At 42.6% G+C, this 12,952-nt stretch overlaps 1 protein-coding gene across 3 annotated transcripts in view; it reads right to left on the bottom strand.

Moving 5' to 3' along the window:
• RAB30 (RAB30, member RAS oncogene family) overlaps positions 1-12,952 on the bottom strand; it is a 72,874-nt gene that overhangs the window by 34,251 nt on the left and 25,671 nt on the right. The window contains exon 1 of one of the 3 annotated variants that reach the window (XM_080816830.1): positions 7,864-8,045. The exons of 1 other annotated variant lie outside the window; for it this stretch is intronic. The gene's annotated coding sequence lies outside the window, so the exon portion shown is untranslated. Of the gene's footprint in view, positions 1-7,863; positions 8,046-12,952 lie in introns of those variants that run through there. One more of the 3 variants, XM_080816831.1, reaches the window with a different exon arrangement.

A 12,952-nucleotide genomic window follows, 5' to 3' on the forward strand; every position in this document is an offset into this window, starting at 1 on the left:
TACCAAACAGTAGTGCCTGCAAGGGACAAGGAGGAAGGGGGCATTTTACGCCCATCTGTCCCCAACCTGGAGATGCAGTGCTCAATTCCCCAGCCTGTCAGTTAACAAGTGTTTACTGGGAGCGAGGCACTGGGCTCCAGATACCGAGAGAAACAAGACAGAGTCCTGCTCCGAGTCCGGCCTTGCAGCCCAACAGGGAGGACCGGCAGGGAAACAAGCTGCAATGCAGCATTCAAAGTGCAAGCAAACAATTCTGTAAGAGGTTGAGTGCAAAATGCCAGCGAGGCACAAAGGCAGGCACTCCTTAACTCTGCCTGGGCTTCAGGTCAGAAGAGAAGCATGTTAAAATAAGAGGATTCCTCTTGGTACTCAGAAGATTGGAAAGGGGCTTTCCTGGCAAATCTATCTCTCTGCCTATCTATCTATCTACCAATAGGGTTCTAGGTAGGTTTGAGTAGAATCAGGTAGGATAGGGCAAAACTGGGGGGGGGGGGGGGGGCAGCTGATCTTCCGGAGAAAGTAGCATGCTGAACAGTTGCCTCTAATTTCACTTACTCCCAAAACCCTACAAAAATCCACTAGAGACTTCTTTGTCTTAATAACAAAACTGTAGGTTCAGGGAAAGAGAAGATAATGGTGTCAAACTTTGGAAGCTTGGGAAACAGATGAACACATAGTAACTAACAGCAGATGCAAGAAATCTGAATCCTAAACCAGAGGCAGGGAAAGCTGAGTGTGCAGCTGATGGGAACCACGGGGTTCTCACCAGGCCCAGGACTGGCAGTCATCGCGCTCCTAGAGCAGCGGAGCAGAAGCCAAAGATGAAGAAAACAGGGAAAGCTGCTTGAAAAGAAATTAAATCCCTAGATCCTTCTCCTCACTGATAGAATTCTGGAAGCTTAGATGCTAGAGAGCATAAAACAGAAATGTCCAGTATTTGTTTTAAAATAATCTAGGGAGAGGGGGTGGGGGGGACACAGATGAAACGATCGCTGGTGAACCTGGGTGACAGGAACATAAGGATTCATTGCACTGTCCTCTCTACTTTGTAATCTTTGGAATTTTCCATAATAAAAAGTAACAGTGGCTCTGGTCCAGGAGTACCCAGTATGGTTAACGGGGAACATAAAAAAACACAAGGGCACTATGTCTGCTGAAGGTGAAGTACAACAGTTTCCTAGTCCCTCTCCTCTGGAGACTTCCCTCTTGCCCCTCCCAGCAAAGAGATGGGAACGGAGGAAAACATGAAGTTGCTGCCTCAGGGGTTTCCAACAAACAGCCCACCCCCATCACACTTCCCTGAGGCCCACGGTTAATGATCTCCAGCCCATAGTCAGTTTCCTGACAGCTTTTTGAGTTTTTTGGACAGCCTCATAAAGATATTAACTCCCATACTCAATTCACCCTTTTAAAGTATACAATTCAGTGATTTTTTTTAAAAGATTTTATTTATTTATTTGACAGACAGATCACAAGCAGGCAGAGAGGCAGTCAGAGAAAGAAGGGGAAGCAGGCTCCCCTTGTAAGAGGGGAGAGCCCGATGTGGCGCTCAATCCCAGGATCCTAGGATCATGACCTGAGCCAAAGTCAGAGACTTTAACCCACTGAGCCACCCAGGTGCCTCAATTCAGTGATTTTTAGTATATTCACAAAGCTGTACGACCATCACCACTGGGGTGGTTTATTAAGATATAATATTAAACTTCATTAAAATAAACTCACTCAATTCATTCTTTTAAAGTGTACAATTCAGTGGTGTTTAGTATAGTCACAGAGTTCTAAACCATCACCATGATCAATTTTAAAACATTTTCATCACCCCAAAGAAAGCATTACCCATTAGCAGTCACTCCATCCATACAACGCACCCCCCGCCCACACTCCAGCCCCAGGAAACCACTAATCTATTTTCTGTCTTTACAGATTTGCCTATTCTGGAAATTTCATATAAATGAAATCATATACTCTGTGGTCTTTTGTGAGTGGCTTCCTTCATTTACCACTCAAGGTCTCAACAGTTGTTTTTGTTTTTTGTTTTTTTAACCTACCATCTCCCTATCCCCCACCCTTAATTAGACCACACAGCCAAGGATCACATTCAAAGACGTCTTGGGAAAGCCTCTAAAGAAGATACAGACCAGAGCAAACACATACACACACACACACACACACACACACACGGAGCTTGAAGGAAATAGATACTATATATGAGGCAGGGAGCAGGGTGGGAGGGAAATACCATTAATATTCTCACGAAAATGAAATAAAATTATAGCCATGAAATGCAAATAGGATGCTATATAAAGGAAACACCAAGAAGACAAAAAAAGAGCTCTTGGAAATTGACAACTTAGTAGCAGAAATTTAAAAAAAAAAACCAGAAACAACAACAGAAAAAAACCTCAATAAAAGGATTAAAAAATGAAGTAGAGAAAATCTTCTGGAGAGTAGAATCACGAGACAAAGATTGGAAAACAGAAGAAGTTAAGAATATTCTAGAGGACTCGTAGAGAAAGTTCAATATCTGAATAAAAGAAATCCCCAAGGGGCACCTCGGTGACAAAGTCGGTTAAGCGGCAACTCTTGGTTTTGGCTCAGGTCATGATTTCATGGGTAATGACATGGAGCCCCACATTAGGCTCCATGCTCAGTGGGGGGTCTGCTTGAAGAGTCTCTCCCTTTGCCCCTCCCCCCACTCTTACATGTGCTCGCACTCTCCAAAAATAAATAAATCTTTTAATTTTTATTTTTATTTTTTTAAAGATTTTATTTATTTATTTGTCAGAGAGAGAGAGAACACAAGCAGGCAGAGCGGCAGGCAGAGGCAGAGAGAGGAGCAGGCTCCCCGCTGAGCAAGGAGCCCCATGCGGGACTCGATCCCAAGATCCTGGGATCACGACCCGAGCCGAGGGCAGTGGCTTAACCGACTGAGCCACCCAGGCGCCCCAAATAAATCTTTTTAAAAAGTAAAAGAAATTCCCAAGAAGAAATAGAAAAAAGAAAAATTATAATTTGATAAAACTTTGAAGAACTAAGGCATGCAGGTTGCCTGATTCAAAGCATCCTGCACACAAAACACAGTGTGAAATTTCAGGAAACAGCAAAGAAAAGATTACATAAGCTTTCAGAAAGGAGAAAAATCAAAGAGGCTACATATAAAGAGTAAGAAATTAAAACATTTCTCAACACCAACTTTTCAACAACATCAATAAAAACAAGGCAATGAAGCAATACTTTCAAAATCCTGAAGGAAAATGATTCCTAACCAAACTATGTATCAAGTATGAGAACAGAACAAAAATATTTTCAAATATACAAGATCTTAGAAATTCACGTTCCATTCACCTAAGAAGTTCCCGGAGGATGTCCTTCACCAAATGGTATACAAGGAACAGAGGGACTGAGTAGAGACAGTCAGTGGAGGACCCCAAAATGACCACCACATGAAGAAACTAACCAGACTGCAGAAGTAGAGCTCAAGGGACAGACACATTGAAGTTATTTATCACCAAAAACCCTACTGCCATTAAACCCTCTTTGGTGTTATTGATCTAAATATTTTAAATATATGATTAGAAAATTTTCAAACATACTGAAAAGTAGGCCCTTGATACTCATCACCAATTCAACATATGAACATTTTGGCCTGTTAACTTAATCTACTCTCTTTCCTCTATTTTTCTTTGTTTAAATGTTTTATAACAAATTCCATATCATACCATTTCATTTCAGCATACTTCAGAACCCACCTCTATATTACCCATCCTCTAACATCACAATATCATTATCATACCTAGAAAGATTAACAGCAACCCCCTGATATCAGGCCATAATAAAACTTCCCCAACATCTCTAAATTTTTTTTAATATTTTATTTATTTATTTGACAGAGAGAGACCACAAGTAGGCAGAGAGGCAGGCAGAGAGAGGAGGAAGCAGGCTCCCTCCTGAGCAGAGAGCCCAATGCGGGGCTCGATCCCAGGACCCTGGGATCATGACCTGAGTCGAAAGCAGAGGCTTTAACCCATTGAGCCACCCAGGTGCCCCTAAAATGCTTTTTTATAGTTAGACTGTTATGGGCTGAGTTGTGTCTCCCCTGGCCCCCAAATTTATATGTTGAAGTCCCCCCAACCCAGTACTCAGAATGTGACTATAATTGGAGATAGGGCCTTTTAAAAAGTAACTAAGTTAAAATGAGGCCTTCAGGGTGGTCCCTAATCCCATATGACTAATATCCTTATAAGAAGAAAACAGATTAAAACAATAGAGAGGCACTGGGGCCACAAGTATACAGAGAACAACCATGTGAGGAGGGAGGAAGAAGGCAGCGACCATCTCTAAGCCAAAGAGAGAGACCTCAGGGAAAATCTACCCACCAGCACCTTGATCTTGGACTTCCAGCCTCCAGCACAGTGAGAAAATTAATTTCTGAGGCACCTGGGCAGTTCACTTGGTTAAACTTGGTCCAACTCTTGATTTCAGCTCAGGTCATAATCTCAGGGTCATGAGATTGAGCCCTAAATTGAGCTACATGATGAGTGTGGAAAGCACTTGAGATTCTCTCTCTCCCTCCCCTCTGCTCTCTCCCCAACTCATGTTCTTTCTCTCTAATCTCTCTCTCCCTAAAAAAAAAAAAAAAAATTAAAAAAATTAAAAATTTTTAAAAATTAAAATAAGTTCTGTTGCTTAAGCTACCCAGTATGTGGTATTCTGTTATGGCAGCCTTAGCAGACTAACACACAGACTACCTGAACCAAAAAGATTCATACATTACATGGATTATAATTTTTAAGTTACATTATTTTTTTCATGCCACTGACTTATTGCAAAAGCCAAATCAGTTGTCCAACAATCTGCATTTATCTGTTCGCTTCCTTAGAGTGTAGTTTAATTTCTTCCATCTTTCCAATAAATCAAAGTTAGCTATAGGGGCTTGATTAGATTTAGGGGTCCATTTTTAGGTAAAAAAAAAAAAATTCCACAGATAGTAACTGCATACTCTCTTTTTAACCTGCCCAAGAATGATAGGCAAACTTGGTCCAGACTCTTTTCTGACTCTATTTGTCTCGACCTTGTGCTAATAAAGCACTTGCTCGGCCCCTCCAGGCTGACTGTGTGGATTAGCTGACGGCATTCACTTCACCCCAGAAGGAAGTTTTTGCTCTAACCTCCTCCCTGACAGCTGGAGAAATGAGAGGTAGAGAAGACAGAAGAGTCCATTCTCTATGACCACACCCTACCAGATGTTCAGTGTCTGACCCACACTATGGCCATCAGATGCCCTAATAATGGTGGGCTTCAAATTTCCTAGGATCCACTTACAGCCTGGCCCACTGACTGCCCCATTAGGACTTTTGTAACCTCTAGGGAAGCTAAAGTCACAATATGAACCCAAATCAGCTTATTTTTAAACCCAGTAGTGGCACTATTGCCCTTTTCTTACAAAGCTTGCTAGATTTGTATGTGCTCCTTGTTTTAAAAAAACTAACCAATATACAGTTCAGTAATATAAACATGAGTGGTTAAATAATTAAAAAAAAAAGTAAGGGAATGATCAACACAGAAGTCAGGATAATCACTGACTCTGGTGAGGAGAGAAGAGGACGTGATTTGGGGGCAGAAGATACAAAAGCAGCTTCTAAGGCACCAATAACATTCAATTTTATAAGCTGAATGGTGGATGCCCAATTTTCTTTTTATTGTTCTTCTTCAAGCTGTAAATCCATTTTAGAACACTTTTCGGTATACCCGATAGTTTCCACAGTAATTATTTTTTGTGAGTAGTCCACTCTGGCTAGAACACAGGGTTTGAAGAGTAGAGTAAAAGGAGTAAAGATGGGAAATGGAGTTTACACTGAAGGCAAATGGCAGCCTGAGTGATGCTCTCTTGGGAGTCAAGGGACATTTATACCCAAGATCAATTAAAATGGCCTTCTCACAACCTATCCATCAAGAATGACAGAAAAAATCCTTCCTTTTCCCTACTAAGTTACCTAGGGATGACATATCCAACGTTGTAAGCGTCTCACCGGGACACATAATATGGTTTTGATGTATTTCTCCAGTGAAAGAAGAGCCTTAGGGAACACATCGGCCTCAAATTCTTAAATGACACAAAGCTGGGAGGGATGCTGAACAAATGTTTTAGATGGCAGAACTGGGATATAGCTCGGTGAGCTGGAGTGACAGGTCAAATCTAGCGTACTTTATCACAACATCTAGCCCTTACTGAGAACATATGATATGCTACTAGCTTTACATAATTTATCCCACGGAAGTAAGTTGCCTGAGATCACAAAGCAAGTCAATACCAGAGTCATCATATGAAGCCAGATTTTCAGATTCAAATTCTAATCTCAAGTGAGATTTCAACTACCAGCAATTAACTCTTAAAAAACTGAATCTTCTTTACATGGGTCTGTCACTCTCCGAGAACTGCCACTCAACCCCCGCCCCTTGGGCATAAGCACCTAAGGAAAAATGATTAGATCAGACTCATTGCAGTCACTGATGTCACATTTGGGGACCCTCTGACAGCTGCCAGGAAACTTCTATCTGCCCTGAAGAACAAGTCTGTCATCAAGAATAAGTTGTGAGAGGATTCTTTCAGCAACCCGTTCCCAGCTCGGCTATGTCTGCTTCCCCATCTGTATTGAAGAGTTGGTAAAACTCATGGTATACAGCTGCAGACAGAGGCCCCTTATCACACAGACTACTGAGCTAGACCCCTTAGCCAGCCTGTCGTCCACCTTCAGTTCTCTCTTGTCCTCAGGGCCACTGTGATTTGCTGTGTGTGTGTAGCCAAGAGAACGGCACAACCACCTCCAATGCACAGTCATATCCAATGAGCAATCCCGAAAGACAGCCAGAGAATTTTAATGAAAACCAGAAAACTCTTGGCCACTAAGTCCAACTGCAGTCCAGGCCCGACAGCCCCTCCCCCCTGCGGCCTAGAATCCCTGAGCCAGTTTCATCCCAAAGAGCCAAAGAGCAGGGAGGAAAATCCATTCTGCATTCAGCAACATCTTCCAGGGCAGCCACTTCCCAGGGTCGTTTAGGTGAGAGGCAAGGTACATGCTGATTGCAGGAGGACCCAGGGACCCTGAGAAGCACACGGTGCAGCAGCAACAGATCTGAGCCAAAAGATTATGAAACAGTCTATTTAAAAAAAAAAAAAAAAAAAAAGCTTTTCCTTCTGCCAAAGCTGTCTGAACACAGCTGCATACAAGGCTAGTGAGGAATCTTAACAAGCTTAAAGGGACCGTATTTCAGATACTCAATAACCAAAGGTGGCAGAAACGAGGATTTTGAGCACTTACTATGTGTCAGGCACCCTGATCTCATTTCACCTTCACTATGAGGTGGCAATTATAAACTTCATGTGACAGATAAAAACACTGACGTGGAGAGGTTAAATAAGTTGTCCCAAGTGACCTAGCTGGCAAACAGAGAATCAAGGCCCAAAGTTCAATACGGGTGAGGCTCATCAGGAATAAACTCAAAATTCCAACCTGTCCTGCCTGATAAAGAGGACACTCGTTTCTGAACATCAGCTATGCCTGGAACTCAACTAACATTTCTGTGTGTACTGTATCATCTAAACCTCACAGCGATCACATAAGATAGGGAGTCCTTATTATCCCCATTTTAGATGAGGAAGCTAAGGCAAGAGGTCAAGTAACTCAGGCAAGGTCATGACACTGCCAGGATTTGAACCAGGTCTACCTAATTCTAGAGCCCCATGTTAGAACACTCACTCTTGACAACCGACAGGAGAGTCACGCAGGTCATCCTACTGACCAAACAAGCTGCATGAAGACTTCAGCCCCCCTCCCCAGCAGGTTGTCCCCGTTCCAGGGTTACCGTTCAAGTCATCCAAGCACTCCTCAGTGGGGGCACAGAGTCGCTGGCTCTGGGAAGGCTGAGAGTGACATCTGTACCTTGCTATGGACGGGGAGCTCTGTTAACACGGCACGGGTGAAGGAGAAGGCTCCCAGCAATGATCCCCAGATGCCTGTGAGTGCAGAAGCTGACAGCTCCTTTCTGCAGGCTCGGCTGCACTGGCCCACCCACCTCACGGCAACTCCTCCCCTCCCCAACAGCTCAGGCCTATTTTGTATTCTTAACGGTAGACCATGTGCCTCCTCTTAGAGCAACCGTGATTTCCCAAAGGAGACGACTGTCTAGACAGAGCATCCCAATCCATCTTGACAAGAAATGGGCCACACAATGTTAGGTTTGATGGTGTTTTGGGGGTCTGTGTTCAGCACACCAACGAAGGCTCTGGGCCTGGCACCTCTGGATTATCAGACTGTAGCATCACGCAGCACAACAGCTGATATCTAGGGTTAGAACTGGCTTCCAAGGGGTGCCTGGGTGGCTCAGTGGGTTAAGCCTCTGCCTTGGGCTCTGGTAATGATCTCAGGGTCCTGGGATTGAGCCCCGCATCGGGCTCTCTGCTTGGCGGGGAGCCTGCCTCCCCCTCTCTCTCTGCCTGTCTCTCTGCCTACTTGTGATCTCTCTGTCAAATAAATAAATAAAATCTTAAAAAAAAAAAAATAGCTTCCCAGTCAGGCAAGTGATACCCAAGAGAAGATGCAGGCATGTCACCCCAGGCTTATGGGTCAGGCATTCCCAGGCACACCACAGGAACCATTCCAGTAATTAGGTTCAGACTTGACGGAGCTCTTCTACACATGTTTAGAATGAAGTGCCAGGCTTGGAGGGAGACCAAACACTAATATGTGACAGGTACTATGGCAGGTACACTCACAGCCAGTATCTTAATTCAAATTCACAACATCCAAAGAAAATATTCACAACACTTTATGAGGTAGATAGGACTGCCTTTTTTTTTTTTTTTTTTTTTTTGGTCTAGGATTGCTTTTATTTTTTTTAAACTTTTTTTTCTTTTTAGTGATTAAACCTGACTTACTGAGGTCATAGACTTATTATTTTAAGATTTTATTTATTTATTTGACAGAGATCACAAGGAGGCAGAGAGGCAGGCAGAGAGAGGGAAGCAGGCTCCCCGCTGAGCAGAGAGCCTGATGCGGGGCTCGACCCCAGGACCCTGAGATCATGACCCTAGTTGAAGGCAGAGGCTTACCCCACTGAACCACCCAGGTGCCCCTAGGATTGCTTTTATACAGATAAGGCAACCAAAGCCCAGAGAGGTAACAGCATTTGCCCCAAATCACACAGGGAATGGCAACTTCAGAATCAAATTCATTTTTTAATATGATTCCAACACCCTTACACCCAGTCAATCACAAGCTACTTATTTATTCTGCAAATATTTATCAAGTACCTTCCAAGGGCACCTACCATGCCACTTAGAGAAAACATGGTTGCTAACATGATAGACTGCGTCTAGTCACCAAAGAACTTACGTTCTCAAGAAAAGCAGTGCAGATCTGAAAGGAAGGTACAAAATAATGAGATTAGGGCCTTTGATGAGTGGTCAGAGCAGGCTTCTCTAAGGAAGTGGTATTTGAGCTGAGACCTGAGGGATGAGAATGAGCCAGCCATTTGCAAAGCTATGCAAAGAGTACAGGCAGAAGTTATAAGAAGTGTGAGGGCTGGCTGCCAGAGAAGGCTTGTCATGTCTAGAGAACATAAAGGCCACCAGGGACCAAGGCTGAATGAATAACACAGAAGAATATTTGAGATGACGCAGGGCCTTGCTGACCACAGAAGAGAGTCTCAATTTTGTTGTAAGGGCAATGAGAAATCAGAGAAGAGTTTTAATTATGGGACTGACATGATCTGACTTGTGCTTTTGATTTTGTTTTTGTTTTTAAGTAGGCTCCACGCCCAATGTAGAGCCCAAGGCAGGGCTTGAACTCACAACCCTGAGATCAAGACCTAAACTGAGATCAAGACTCAGACACTTAACCCTCAGAGCCACCCAGATGCCATGAATTTGTGCTTTAAAGAGATAACTCTACTTGTCATGGGCAAGGAGGGGGCCGGAGTTAGGAATCAGGGGAGGGATCTGGTGACTAGACCGGGGTGATGGTTGACGAGATGGATTTTATATTTGGAGATAGGACCAAAAGGAGTAGCTGATGGACTGTTATGTGAATAGTAAAGAAACAAACTCCTAGGTTCCTAGCTTGACCAACTGGGTGGAAGGAAGTACGAAGCATAATGAGAAAGACTGAGGGAAAAGCCAAATGTTCATGAGATAGTCATGGATTTCATTCTTTTTTACACTAAGAAGAAAAAAAGAGTAGATCTAGTTGTGTTTTTTTCTGGGGAAGCTGGAAATGAAAGGCTTGGAGCTGCTCAATCTGGTGAAGAGTTGCTGGGAATGAAAAATGGAGAATAAACATCAAGAACCTAAAAAGTTGACCTAGGAAACAGCGGTTCCATGTACTTCATGTGGCCATCCACGACTAAGCTGGGATCCACAGGTGAAAGGCAGACACAGAAGTTCAGATGGATGTTGGATGGAGAAGGACAGTCTTGTGGTCAGAGTTGTGGAAAGGGGAAAGAGCTGCCTCCAGGTGACAATGACTTCCCTGTCATTGGAAGTGTTAAAGAATAAATCAAATGACCCCTTGGCTGGATGGTTAGCAAGAAAATTCAATAATTGGGTGGGCAAATCGTTCTAAGCCTAAAATCCTTCTTACCCCTAAAATCCTGTAGTTTTAAGATACAATCTTTGTTAATCTGACCATTAGGGCTGGAGTTTTCCCAATCAGGCAGAACTTCCTTGATATGTCCTACCTTTTACAAAGCAAGTGAGAACAGCATTAGCTTATTTCAGCCACTATAAAGTGACTTCTAGTTTACTTCTAAGTGTCCTACAAGATGCTGAAAGTATAGGATATACTGGTGTACCTTTATATAGTTTTGTAGAAGGCACAAGCTATGAATCAGATATCCAAGATCTGCAATTTATTAGCTCTGTGACCTGTGGCAGGTTATTTAAATCCTCTTGAGTCTCCATTGCTATCTTGGAAAAATGGGAAGACTAAAAAAAAAAAAAAGAAGAAGAAAGAAAGAAAGAAAAGAAAGAAAAGTGGGAAGACTAACGCTTAATTTGCTGTGAGGACCAAAGTCCACTACTGAACCATTACAGCAAGAATAATAATGATAGGGGCACCTAGGTGGTTCAGTGGGTTAAGCCTCTGCCTTCAACTCAGGTCACGATCTCAGGGTCCTGGGATGGAGCCCCACATCAGGCTCTCTGCTCAGCAGGGAGCCTGCTTCTCCCTCTCTCTCTGCCTGCTGCTCTGCCTACTTGTGATCTCTCTCTCTGTCAGATAAATAAATGAAATCTTTTTTTCAAAAAAGAATAATAATGATAACTAATATCTATCGAGTCATTGCTATATCCTAGTATGTGCTATGTGCTCTCTGTGCATTTTTTTCCACTTAATCCTTAAAACAACCCAGGATACCACTGTTATCCCTGTTTTAAAAAGTAAAGATTTTTTTAAAAAGTAAAGATTTCTAGAGGTTAAATAACTTCTCTAAGAGTCATATAGTTAGTAAATGCTTAATGGGGGGGAGATGGGGAACAAGCAAACATCAACAAAAATGAAAAGAAAAAAAGACAAAGAATACATATTTAGATAGAAGTTTAGATATTTAAAAAATGTAACCTACTGTGGAACTTAACAATCAATTCACTGACTAGACATTTAGTAAATATTTATTGAACGTATAAATGAATAATTGAATGATTAAATGCTTCCAACAAACACATATTGAGTTCTTACCAGGTACAGCATTTAGAAACTAGGGTTACACAGAAGTTACATTAATTTCATTGAGAGGTTACCATTAAAAACATTGTCTTCCAATCATAGATAAATTCAGATATTTATCTATTACCCATGAAGAAAGGTCCTAAGAAATGTCATTCTCAGGGGCACCTGGGTGGCTCAGTGGGTTAAGCTTCTGCCTTCGGCTCAGGTCATGATCCCAGGGTTCTGGGATTGAGCCCCACATCAGGCTCTCTGCTTAGCTGGGACCCTGCTTCCCCCTCTCTCTGCCTGCCTCTCTGCCTACTTGTGATCTCTCTGCCAAATAAATAAATAAAATCTTTAAAAAAAAAAAAAAAGAAAAGAAATGTCATTCTCAGACATACCAACAAAAGCCAGAATTATTGCTGTTTTTCCTTTGGGAAGCTCAATGTTAGAGGGGTGCTCAGAGTAGTAGCTGAAAACTAAGAGCACACAAATAGAAACCAAGGGAAGAGACAGTCTCATACAAAAAAAGAAAAAGACTTCAACAGGAAGCAGAAATATCTAAGAAAACAAAGGCTTTAGAAAAGGCTGATTAACACCTAGGAGTTTGCTTATGAACTTCCCTAGAATTGTGGGGAAAGAAACCACGTCTCAAAGGGCATTGGGATGAACGGGTTAAAGAGGAAGAGGAGGTTGTCTTTTAAGAAGTTTGGTGACAAAAAAGAGGGAGAATAGCAGCCTGGTAAGGAACCAGGAGGACGACTGCTAAGGAACCTAAGGAAAAGGAGAAACCAAAGACCAAGGATACATGGAGGAGACATAAGGAATAAAAAGAAGGACCAGACCCAGGAAAGTCAAGAGAGGCAGGGTGGAATGCACAGGGAAGAGGCTATCCATGGGAAAGGAGAGGTCATCTTCTGTTCTGAGACAGGAATGAATGAGGAAAGACTATCTTGGATGCACACTGTGAAAATTACTCTGAATCAAGCAGGATAGATCCCCAAACCAATCAAGTTAGGGAACACCATTTTAGGCTTAAAATGATATTGATTTCTTTGGGCCACTCATAATAAATTGGTACGGAAAAAGTCAACCATCATTTGGATATAAGTTCCACACAAAAATCAGACTCATTGATGGGCACCTGGGTGGTTCAGTTGGTTCAGTGTCTGCCTTTGGCTCAGGTCATGACCTCGGGGTCCTCAGATGAGTCCTAAATAGGGCTCCCTGCTCAGCAGGAGGTCTGCTTC

The sequence above is a fragment of the Martes martes genome (assembly GCF_963455335.1).
Source record: "Martes martes genome assembly, chromosome: 10".
In the NCBI taxonomy this organism is placed as follows: domain Eukaryota; kingdom Metazoa; phylum Chordata; class Mammalia; order Carnivora; family Mustelidae; genus Martes; species Martes martes.